Raw genomic sequence first — 10,565 nt, forward strand, 5'->3', positions numbered from 1 at the left:
AGAGTTAACAGGAAGAAGCCCAGCGACCTGCTGGAATCATCTGTGGTTTGTCCTCATGTTTGGCTTTGTTTATTCAGTACAGCAGATTTGGAATACTGATGATCATCTACCTGCAGTAAAGAAAAGCTAGGAAAATTTTTGTTTCCTTTCCACTGGATGAGCTTACTTCTATTCATTACCTCCCTCAGTTAGCTTTTTGTATCTTTCTACTTATTTTCTGTAACAACAAAACCCTTTTTCAGAAATATTTTAATCACTGCTTTAATGCAAATTTATCAACCCTTATATCACTACCCCGTCTTTGGTATATGCTTTCAATCAATTGCCTTTTTGAATAGAAATAGCAATAGAAATACCATAGTAACTATGTTCAGAGCTTCTGTGTTGGGGAGGGGGCATGTAGGAGGAGCTGGTAGGTATGGAGTTTACAACATTGTCTTGATTTTACTTTCCTTCCAAATTTATATAATTTTTCATTACGTCAGAATGTTTTTAAGAAAGAAAATAGATGGCATATACTGTTATTGGCTGGGTACTTTCCTAAATGTTTAGATCTTAGGAAATTTACATTGATCCTCCCAGTTGAGCAGATTATAGAGCCACACATTTTTCTCAAAAATATGTGGCTTCAAAATATGTGGCTTCAAAAATATATGGTTCATTGTAAGTTGTCTTGTGTTATGCTAGACTATTCTTTTCTTTTAGCCACTGCAGGTTTTTGGAGCTTTCTCCCTGATCAACATTGCATATCCTTACAGGACACCCAGGCTCTTCTCATTCCAAAATAAACATAACTAATCTCATGAGCATTACTTTACTGAGGTATGCTAATTTTCTTTTTTTTTGCTAGTAGTGGATAGGGTAGAATGATGAGCAGCTTATATCATTCTCTAATGGGGTGTGTTTTGTACATCTACATTTTTCTTAAAAATCTTTAGGCTTTTCAAAATACCTTCTTGTTTGACAATAGCAATTCTTCAGTTAGAATGTCCTAAAAATAATTAATCCCTTATTAAGTTACTGATTGGCTATTGATTATACAGAGTCTATAATTAGTATAACTAACATTTCATTCATGTATTGGTTTTTTTTTTTTTTTTTTTTTTTTTTTTTTTTTTTTTTTTTGAGACGGAGTTTCGCTCTTGTTACCCAGGCTGGAGTGCAATGGCGCGATCTCGGCTCACCGCAACCTCTGCCTCATGGGCTCAGGCAATTCTCCTGCCTCAGCCTCCTGACTAGCTGGGATTACAGGCAAGCGCCACCATGCCCAGCTACTTTTTTGTGTTTTTAGTAGAGACGGGGTTTCACCATGTTGACAAGGATGGTCTCGATCTCTCGACCTCGTGATCCACCCGCCTCGGCCTCCCAAAGTGCTGGGATTACAGGCTTGAGCCACCGCGCCCGGCCCTCATGTATTGGTTTTAATACTTTCAGTTATGTTTAAAGAATTGCATTTGCTCATAAATCTATGAAGGAAAAAATTTATGATACAATGTTTAGTGATGAGCTTCTATGCTACATATGATGATACTGTGATATTTTCATAACTAAATGGTAGTATTTTCTACCACACTGTGTTCCAAGATTAGTGAGAGGTAGCAAAGAAGTCATAAATTTTCTGAATCTTTGTGTAAGGGAAATATGTTCTTGGTATTACTTTACAAAGTAGGATATTAAAATGGGAATCATAAAAAATTCTTAATCTTATACTTAATTACAAATTTCTGTGTATTATCACCTATTCCTGCATTATATTCATGATATACAATGGATATTTACTCTGTATTACTCTACTATGCCCGATGACTGGAATTATTAATAATAAAAACAATTTAATAAGTGATAATTGTTTCATTTATTTTAATTTGAGAGATAGAGTTTGATAATGTATTATTTCTTTGTGTACTATGTAAACTATTTAAAGAAGATAAGATTTTTGTCCTCTCTAGAAAGTTATGATTCAATTTGTGGTGGCACATGATGACTTTATCTATATTTATGTATGTAAAATATTTAATATGTCTTGTTATTGTTAAACCAAACAATACATTTTCCTGTAAGTTCACTTTGGGTTCACTTACAGTTTACCCGAAATTATACATATATGTAGATACATATAGATAGATAGATACATACATACATACATATCACCTTTACATTTGATTTACTAAAAGAGCTTGTAAAAAACTCAGTAGTCTTAAAAATATGGTAGGGTTGGGACATAATAAAATGTATACAAAAGTATGTATTTTATATATAATTTATATTAGCAATTCATCATAAGATAACCCAGGGTCTCTCATATGAAGTATTATCTTTAATAAAAGGTTTGATTTACTTCACAGTCTTACAAAGTTGTATACAGAAATATGTACATGAAGATAAATTATATGTTTATAATCATTGTATCATATGAATCTTACTAAAGTGGTTTGCTATCTTGGAACACTTAAGAGTGAAGTGATATGAAAATATTTTATGTTATTTAGTTACATAGCAAACTAAAAATGGGTAAAAATATCATCATGTCCAATGGGGCTCATATACTTTTTTCAATCTATCCAATCCTACATTTTGCTGATGTGTTGGATTCAGGCACTTACCTCTAAATATGTATTCATGGGAAAGTAAAACTGGTCTCCTGTTGAGCACCAATACTTGGAAATATGTCAAATTCTACAGGTTAGTTCAGAGTAACTTTGATTTGAATATATCAGAGGAAGGAAAATAAAGATTGGGAGAAACAATTCCTTTACTACAGATACATTATCAAATTTTTAAAAACTGGTAAATGATTTACCTACCTCCTCATCTTTCTAAAATGAAATAGAACCAACATTGCTCTCAGAGTGTCTATGCAGGACAAGAGAAATGTGACACACTTTGATCTCATTTGAATATATTAGCTAAATATATTCAATAAAACAAATTGTTGAAAAAAATTACAGGGACAATATTTAAATATGAGGCTAGATAGTGTTGTTTTCTCCAGATAATTAACATTTGAATTGTCCAGATATAATATATCTGAATTTGTATGTAAAATTTTTTGACCAAGTTATTTCAATTTTCAGATGTTCTGTGTGGGTAAAATAAAGACATGAGACATTTAGGAAAGAGCAACATTTCCAGAAGGTAAATACAAATAGTCATCTTATTCTCCTCCCATGGTTTAATAATGCTTTCTGCCTGTTCTGAGTGAGCATTTTCGTAATGTAGCCTAAAAAGTAAAACTGGGTGAGGGAGTTGTAACTTGGTTTTAACATACAAATATAATAAAATAATATTAATTCTTCCTTATACATCATATTTATTTTAATTAAGCAGTCAAGTATAGATGATACTACCACAAGTTATAGCTTTTGCTTATATTTTACTTTGCTATCTTTGTGAACTCTGAAAATCTGAGACAGGTCTCAGTTAATTTAGAAAGTTTGTTTTGCCAAGTTGATGATGCGAGCCCGTGACACAGCCTCCGGACATCCTGAGGACATGTGCCTAAGGTGGTCAGAACCCAATCTAGTTTTATACATTTTAGGGAGACAGGAGACATCAATCAACATATGTAAGATGAACACTGGCTGGGAGGAGGGGAGGCAAACAACTCAAAGAAAAGGTGAGAAGACTGGAAGTAGGGTAGGGTCTTCCAGGTCATAGGTAGAAAAGAGACAAATGGTTGCACTGTTTTGAGTTTCTGATTAGCCTCTCCAAAGGAGGCAATCAGATATGCATTTATGTCAGTGAGCAGAGGGGTGACTTTGAATAGAATGAGAGGCAGGTTGGCCCTAGGCAGTTCCCAACTTGACTTTTCCCTTGAGATTACTGATTTGAGGACACCAAGATTTATTTTCCTTTCACATCTTTTAATCTATGATTTTATGATAAACATAGTTTTAAACCATATCATCAACGTATCTTCCAATTTCGACTTTTGCTTCTTTGCAAATGCCCTCCCATACTTCAGCAAGTATTATAGCACATTAGATCACAGGATTTAATAATTCCAAAGTTTTGTTCACCCAATCCCAACCTCTTGACTTCAACTGTGTCTTCTCTTTTACGTTCTTTATTGGAGTTCAGATGAAAAAAAACTCAGCCCTCCAATTAATCAGGTTGTTCTTCCATTACCTAAAACAGGTATGCTGAATTTAGTATCCTGAGCTAGTATTTTAATTTGTTAATCTCTTTCAGCAAAATTTTATTTCAATTGATTCAATCTGGAATAAATGAAGATAGTATAATGGAACCTTTTACACAAGGGTGGTTGCTTGAACTGGTGTATTTGTCTTCCTCCTAGACAGTGTGAATGTGTGAAAAAGTCTCCAGTAGTAAGCTCCCAAATCTACTTTTGTTTTGTCCACTTCTTTGTGAAAAAACTTGACTATTTCCAGTTGATTTAACTCCTTCTTATTCCGATGTCCTTCCCATTTTTCTATTTTTTACACTTCCTCTTTATTCAAATAGCATAAATCTGTCTTCCTCATCAAAGCCTTTTTGTCCCAGACATGATTGTAATTTGGCTACAGCTTCTTGTATAACTCTTGGAGAGTCTAACAGCATATGTTTCAACAAATGTTTAATGCTTATTTCCCTGCCCTAGTCCCAGAATCAGGCATTGCTCTATTTAATTACAGGGTTGTTTTTATTAGAAAGTAGTATGCAGAAAGCAAGATTTGGGTGCTAGATACGCTAATTGATAAGAGAGATTTTTGCTCATAATGCTTCTCATTGCATACAGACAGAAAATAAGCATATGCGTGGATATGTACAGTACATATACATGCATTTAACATGTGCATATATATATACGTATTAGTCGGTTTTCACATTGTTACAAAGCCACCAGCCATGCTTGGTGGCTCATGCCTGTAATTCCAGCAATTTGGGAAGCCGAGGCAGGTAGATCATGAGGTCAAAAGATCGAGACCATCCTGGTCAACATGGTGAAACCCTGTCTCTATTAAAAACACAAAAATTAGCGGGACATGGTGGCGCATGCCTGTAGTCCCAGCTACTCGGGAGACTGACACAGGAGAATTGCTTGAGCCAGGGAGGCGTAGGTTGCAGTAAGCTGAGATCATGCCACTGCACTCCAGCCTGGTCAACACAGTGAGACTCTGCATCAAAAGAAAAAAAACTCCCTGTGACTGGGTAATTTATAAAGGAAAGAGCACGTTTCTTTTTCTCCTTCCCTCTGCTCACCTCAGTTCTTCTTTCTTCCTCCCCTGCACCCCATATCTTAAAATAAAGTTTGCACTTTATGTGTTTGTTGTTAAGGATACTGTACTCATAGTATATAAATGTTCAATTAGTAAGAATAGCAATTCATCCATGATTTCGAAGTTCAGAGTTGTCAAAAAACAGTATCTGAAGAGATTATTTCTAAGAGAAAAGCTATATATAATGCCGAGTCATTGCCTAGTAAATACTAAGTTCTTAATAAATTTACTATTTAAAATTATTAAGAAAGTAGTGTTAAAATAAACATAATAAACTTGATTATTCCTATCAATTTCATGAATATAGACTCGCTCTCTAAAAGAATAAGGAGTAAAATATCACAGGTCTTCAGCGTTATTTTTATAAATCAAGCGAGATTAAATGCACCGTGTGTTAGTAAGTTTCCATTTTTCACTTCATTGCAAAGCCTATCTTTTGGAAGCTGCAGCTAGTGAAAATGAAAAAGAAAAAGAAAGGGAAATAAATGAGAGCATTTGTAAAGTATACCAGTTACATCAGTTAATTTATTTCTGGCATGTAAGCCTGATAAATCAGATTTCACATGTTCATCAGATTTTTTTGTTTTGGGAAGAAAGTATTGATTATAAATGTAAAGTCAATTTCTAAAAAGAATAGTTCAAATATGACTGCAGTTCCTGAAAACGATTACATGGAGCTTTAGGAAACTGACCATAGAAGTACACAAACTGCTCACAGTCTAGTGTGATAGGAAGTCAATTTATTACTGTGCATCCGTCAGGATTCAAACAGAGAAATGGAACTAGTAGTATAAAGATTCAAAGATGCATTGCAAGGTTTTGGCTTATGCTATTGTGTAGGCTGGCAAAGCAAGTCTGAAACCCACCAAGTACCTCATCAGAAAGGCATGCAGGATCTGTCAGGTACAAGCTGATGCAGCTATGCACAAGCATAAGTTCCTTATTCTTATGGAAACCTCAGTGATGTCTTCAGGATCTTCAACCATTGAGTCAGTCCTGCCCAGAATACCCAGGAGAATCCTTTTACTTCATGTCATCTAATTACGTATTTCAATCACCTCTGTGAAATACCTTCATTGTCACACCTAAATTAATGTTTGACCAAACAACTGGAAACTAGAACCTAGCCAAAGTGACACATTAAACTGACCATCATACAGTGGTCTGTAGAGGTGTAATAACAGGACATTTGAAAAATCAAGTGCCAAAATATGAAGTATCACACTTTATAAATAAGAAACAGATATATTAATCAATAGAAGGTAAGGATTAGAAATTAGAACGTCTAAGACCGCAAACTGGACCCATAGCCTTCCATATCTTTTCTCCTATCCTCCCAATAAAAAGAATAAACTAATACTAGGGCTTAGAATGGCATAAGAGAATGTGATCGCAAACAACATTTATTTAGAGCTTCTTAAGCAGTTTACATGTATTGACTCTCTTAATCTCTTAATCCTTAAGAAATCTATATAACAACTCTGTTCTAAGTACTTTTATGATTGTTATTTTATAAAGGAGAGGATAGGGGAGAAAATTGAAACTTCAAAATAATGTATTTTGTATATTGTCAAAGTTACAAAGCTGAGAAGTAGTGGAGCTGAAATTTGAATTAAAAAATTTGTTCCTTGGGGTACAATTTTAGTTTCTATGGTCATTATGCTACTGCTTCTCTGTGGAATAAATTGTGAAAAAGTTTTGGTACTAATATTACAATATTGTCATGCCAAGGAGTACATTAGAAAAAGGACTGTGCTCAAAATATACAATAAGTAAAGATTTTAAAAGGCTTAAAATTATCTTTGAAAACATATTTGGTAATATCTGTACTAGTCATTTTCATACACCCCTTAGTTTTACTTCATGCAGAATATTCTATAATTCATTCAGAAACAGTAAGATAAAACGTCATAGCCTGATATTAAAAGATATCACTTTTTTTTTTCAAATAAAGAGGATAAACATTTTAGACTATATTTATGAAAAACAACATCAAAATTACCTACCAAACAACAAGATGAGGTGGTCACAGAAATGTTGGTTACCCTCTCTTTCTATGCACGAAGCATCATTAATTCAAATAGGATAAAAGTTAACACAAATTGTCTTTAGAAATAATATAACAGAAACACCCTTTCACTGAGGAAAGTAAGCTGACAGATTCTCACTTGGATAAAACAAAAGAAAAAAATTCTTTAAAATATTCAGCAATCGTTCATGTTTTCTGCTGGAATAATAAGGCCACTAAGCAAATGAGCAAAAACAAACAAAAGTCTTACGTGTAAGTAGAGTGGAAAATGGCAACATCTGATTAACATTTTCCTTTTCTAAATGTGCATCTTATCACGGACAAAGCATTTTATAGATCACTGGATTCCCAGTATTTAGGAGAGAGATTGTTATGCAAGGCACAAAAAAGTGTTTAGCAAATTAATCCCTCTGTGACATAAATATATCCTAGCCGTTTACACTTATTTGCCCTTTAGCTATTTTATTCTATATTCCTAATTTTCCAAAATTTGCCTTTCATTCTGTATGTATTTCTGAGTATTGAGTGGTATTAATTCCAAAGTAAGTTCCTTTATTTTCTCCTTAAGTAGGACTTCTGATTATTTTCTATTTTAGATATTTTTATTTCTCCGAATTTGTTATTTATCAGGAGTGACTGAAATAAAAAATATAATTGAATTTCATCATCACAGGGTAACCTGGCCAGTGTCATCACCCAGGATCTTAACTTTGCCTTTAAAGACAAATACAAGCTGGTCTTCCTGGGTGGTGTGGACAACAGGACCCAGTTTTGGTGCTGCTTCGCAGGAAATCTGGCATCAGGTGGTGCTGCTGGGGCCACATCCTTGTGTTTTGTGACCCTCTTGATTTTGCCTGTACCCATCTAGCGGCAGATGCAGGTAAAGCTGGAGCTGAAAGGGAATTCTGAGGCCTCGGTGACTGCCTGGTTAAGATCTACAAATCTGATAGGATTAAGGTCCTGTACCAAGGCTTTAACATGTCTGTGCAGAGTGTTATCATTTACTGAGCTGCTTACTTCGGTATCTCTGACACTGCAGAGGGAATGCTTCTGGATCCCAGGAACACTCATATCGTCATCAGCTGGATGATCACATAGACTGACTCTGATATTTTAATCTATGAGATTGGGATTTCTCCATATATATAATTTTCATGTAGATTTGGATCTGAATTTTATAAATCTCATAAAACATTTATGGCAGTGAAGAAAAACCTCATAACTTTTTGTCTATGGGACTCCGAAAAAAATGTTATATGTACTTGACAGAACTCTTGAAATGTCAACTATAAACGAGGTACACAACCAAATTTAATTTTAAAAATATTTTAAAAATATTATTGGTAGTGCATTGTAAAAACCATTCTGTGTGAAAATGTTTGTTTCTGCCTGACCAGACCTTTTTGAGTAAAATACATACACAAGATGAGTGAAAGAATAAACACATGGCAAACAAGTCTTAGAAGTTCAAGACTGAGATTTCCAGAGAGATATCCAGGCTTATCACTCATGGAGCCTTTTGCTGCCATCCTAGAAAACAATCTCCTTTTTCCCAGAGAACTTATTTAAGAAAGGTAAGAATTCTCACTCTCTTCCAGTGAGGAGAAACAGCAGCCATGTAAACTTCTCTTATAGATGGGCAGTTCAACTTGTATTGAAGGCTAGAGAATTCATATTAATGTTTTTGTCAAAATGGAACCTTTATTCAGGATATAGATGAACAACAAGTCTGCTTCAATATAATCTCATTTTTGTCTCCCTGCCTCAATCATTGGGCATTGAATGTTCTATGATATCTTATCATCAATAAATTACACATAATCATTTTCTATAGCTAGTTTTCTATCTTCTATATTCTTCAAATATATTAGGCGTATTCCTAAATTTTCCATTCATCCACATTATAAAATATACCAGGAGCACAATGCTGCATTCATTACTCACCTTCAAGCTCTCAATATAAGATCAAAGATGTATGAAGTAAACTAAACATCACCACACAATGTGTATACAATTACTATATGTTAGACAATATGGTCAGAGCAAGCATATATGAATAGAAGCTCTGAAGAATTGGCAACTGGTTCCTTGATATCTACAAATACTCAAATTTTTTATTAAGAAGACATGACAAGTTTTACTAGGTAAGTCAAAAGAGCAAAATACATTCTGGGGATAGAAGAGTGTGAATAAGGATAAAGTTTAGAGCCTTTGTGGTGGCTCACACCTGCAATTCTAGCACTTTGGGAGGCTGAAGCAGGGGGATCACTTGAGATTAGATCAACCTGGGAACACAGTGAAACCCAATCTCTACCAAAAAATACAAAAATTAGCCCGGCATGATGGTGAATGCCTGTGGTCCCAGCTACTCAAGAGGCTGAACTGGGAGGATCACCTTAGCCCAGAAAGCAGATGTTGCAGTGCATAGTGATTGTGCCAGTGCACGCAACCTGGGCAACACAGTGAGATCCTGTCTCCAAAAAAAAAAAAAAAAAAAGACAAAGAATAAGACATGCAGACAATGAAAGAAACATTGTCATACATATCAATCACACATGTATGTATATGAGTATGTTTACACTCATACGTGTTATACATAGACGTATGCATGCCTATGTTTATACACACAATCCATATATGGTTCATGTATTCATGCAAATATATACACATACATTTGTGAGTATATAGTCATGCATGTGTATACGTACACATATAACACATGCACACACATTAGCCAAATACCCAAAAATCGGACATTTCATTAGAGCAAACTTCATAAAGATAGGGGACTCCTCTATGCTGAAACAGAGGCTGCTATATTAGAAATTTCACATTAAATATTTTTTTGCACAGGGAATAAATAAAAAAAATTGTACTTATACATAAAAACACTATTGTATACTTAAAATGTGTTAGGGGTAGATACCATATTAAGTGTTATCACAATAATTAAATAAAATCTTAAAAATTTCAGGAAAGTTATTGTATTTGTCCTGCTTGTTTAAATGCTGAGGTGATCATCTGTAATCCGAGAATGAAGTGTGTAAAGCATATGGCAATAATTCAAACTTCATTGTTGGAATACAAAAATGAAATTTGTATTGCTCATTGTTGGAATGATATATTGTTTTATTTATGCAGTGTTCTTTCCAATCCCTTGCTAGTAGAAGGATTGGAAAGAATACTGCATAAATATAACAATGTATCATTCACCACTCTTTTAAAGTAATCACACAAATACATGACAACTATAACTTCCCTAATATACATGTCTAAGAAGTAGTAAGTGTGAGATGTGATATCTCAAGGATAAAATT

At 34.2% G+C, this 10,565-nt stretch overlaps 1 pseudogene; it reads left to right on the top strand.

Annotated features, from left to right (window-relative positions):
- LOC101032206 (Krueppel-like factor 5) overlaps nt 1–8,116 on the top strand; it is an 86,518-nt pseudogene extending 78,402 nt beyond the window's left edge.
- Nucleotides 8,117–10,565: the final 2,449 nt, after the last annotated feature.

This window comes from Saimiri boliviensis, chromosome 16 (assembly GCF_048565385.1).
Source record: "Saimiri boliviensis isolate mSaiBol1 chromosome 16, mSaiBol1.pri, whole genome shotgun sequence".
NCBI lineage: Eukaryota > Metazoa > Chordata > Mammalia > Primates > Cebidae > Saimiri > Saimiri boliviensis.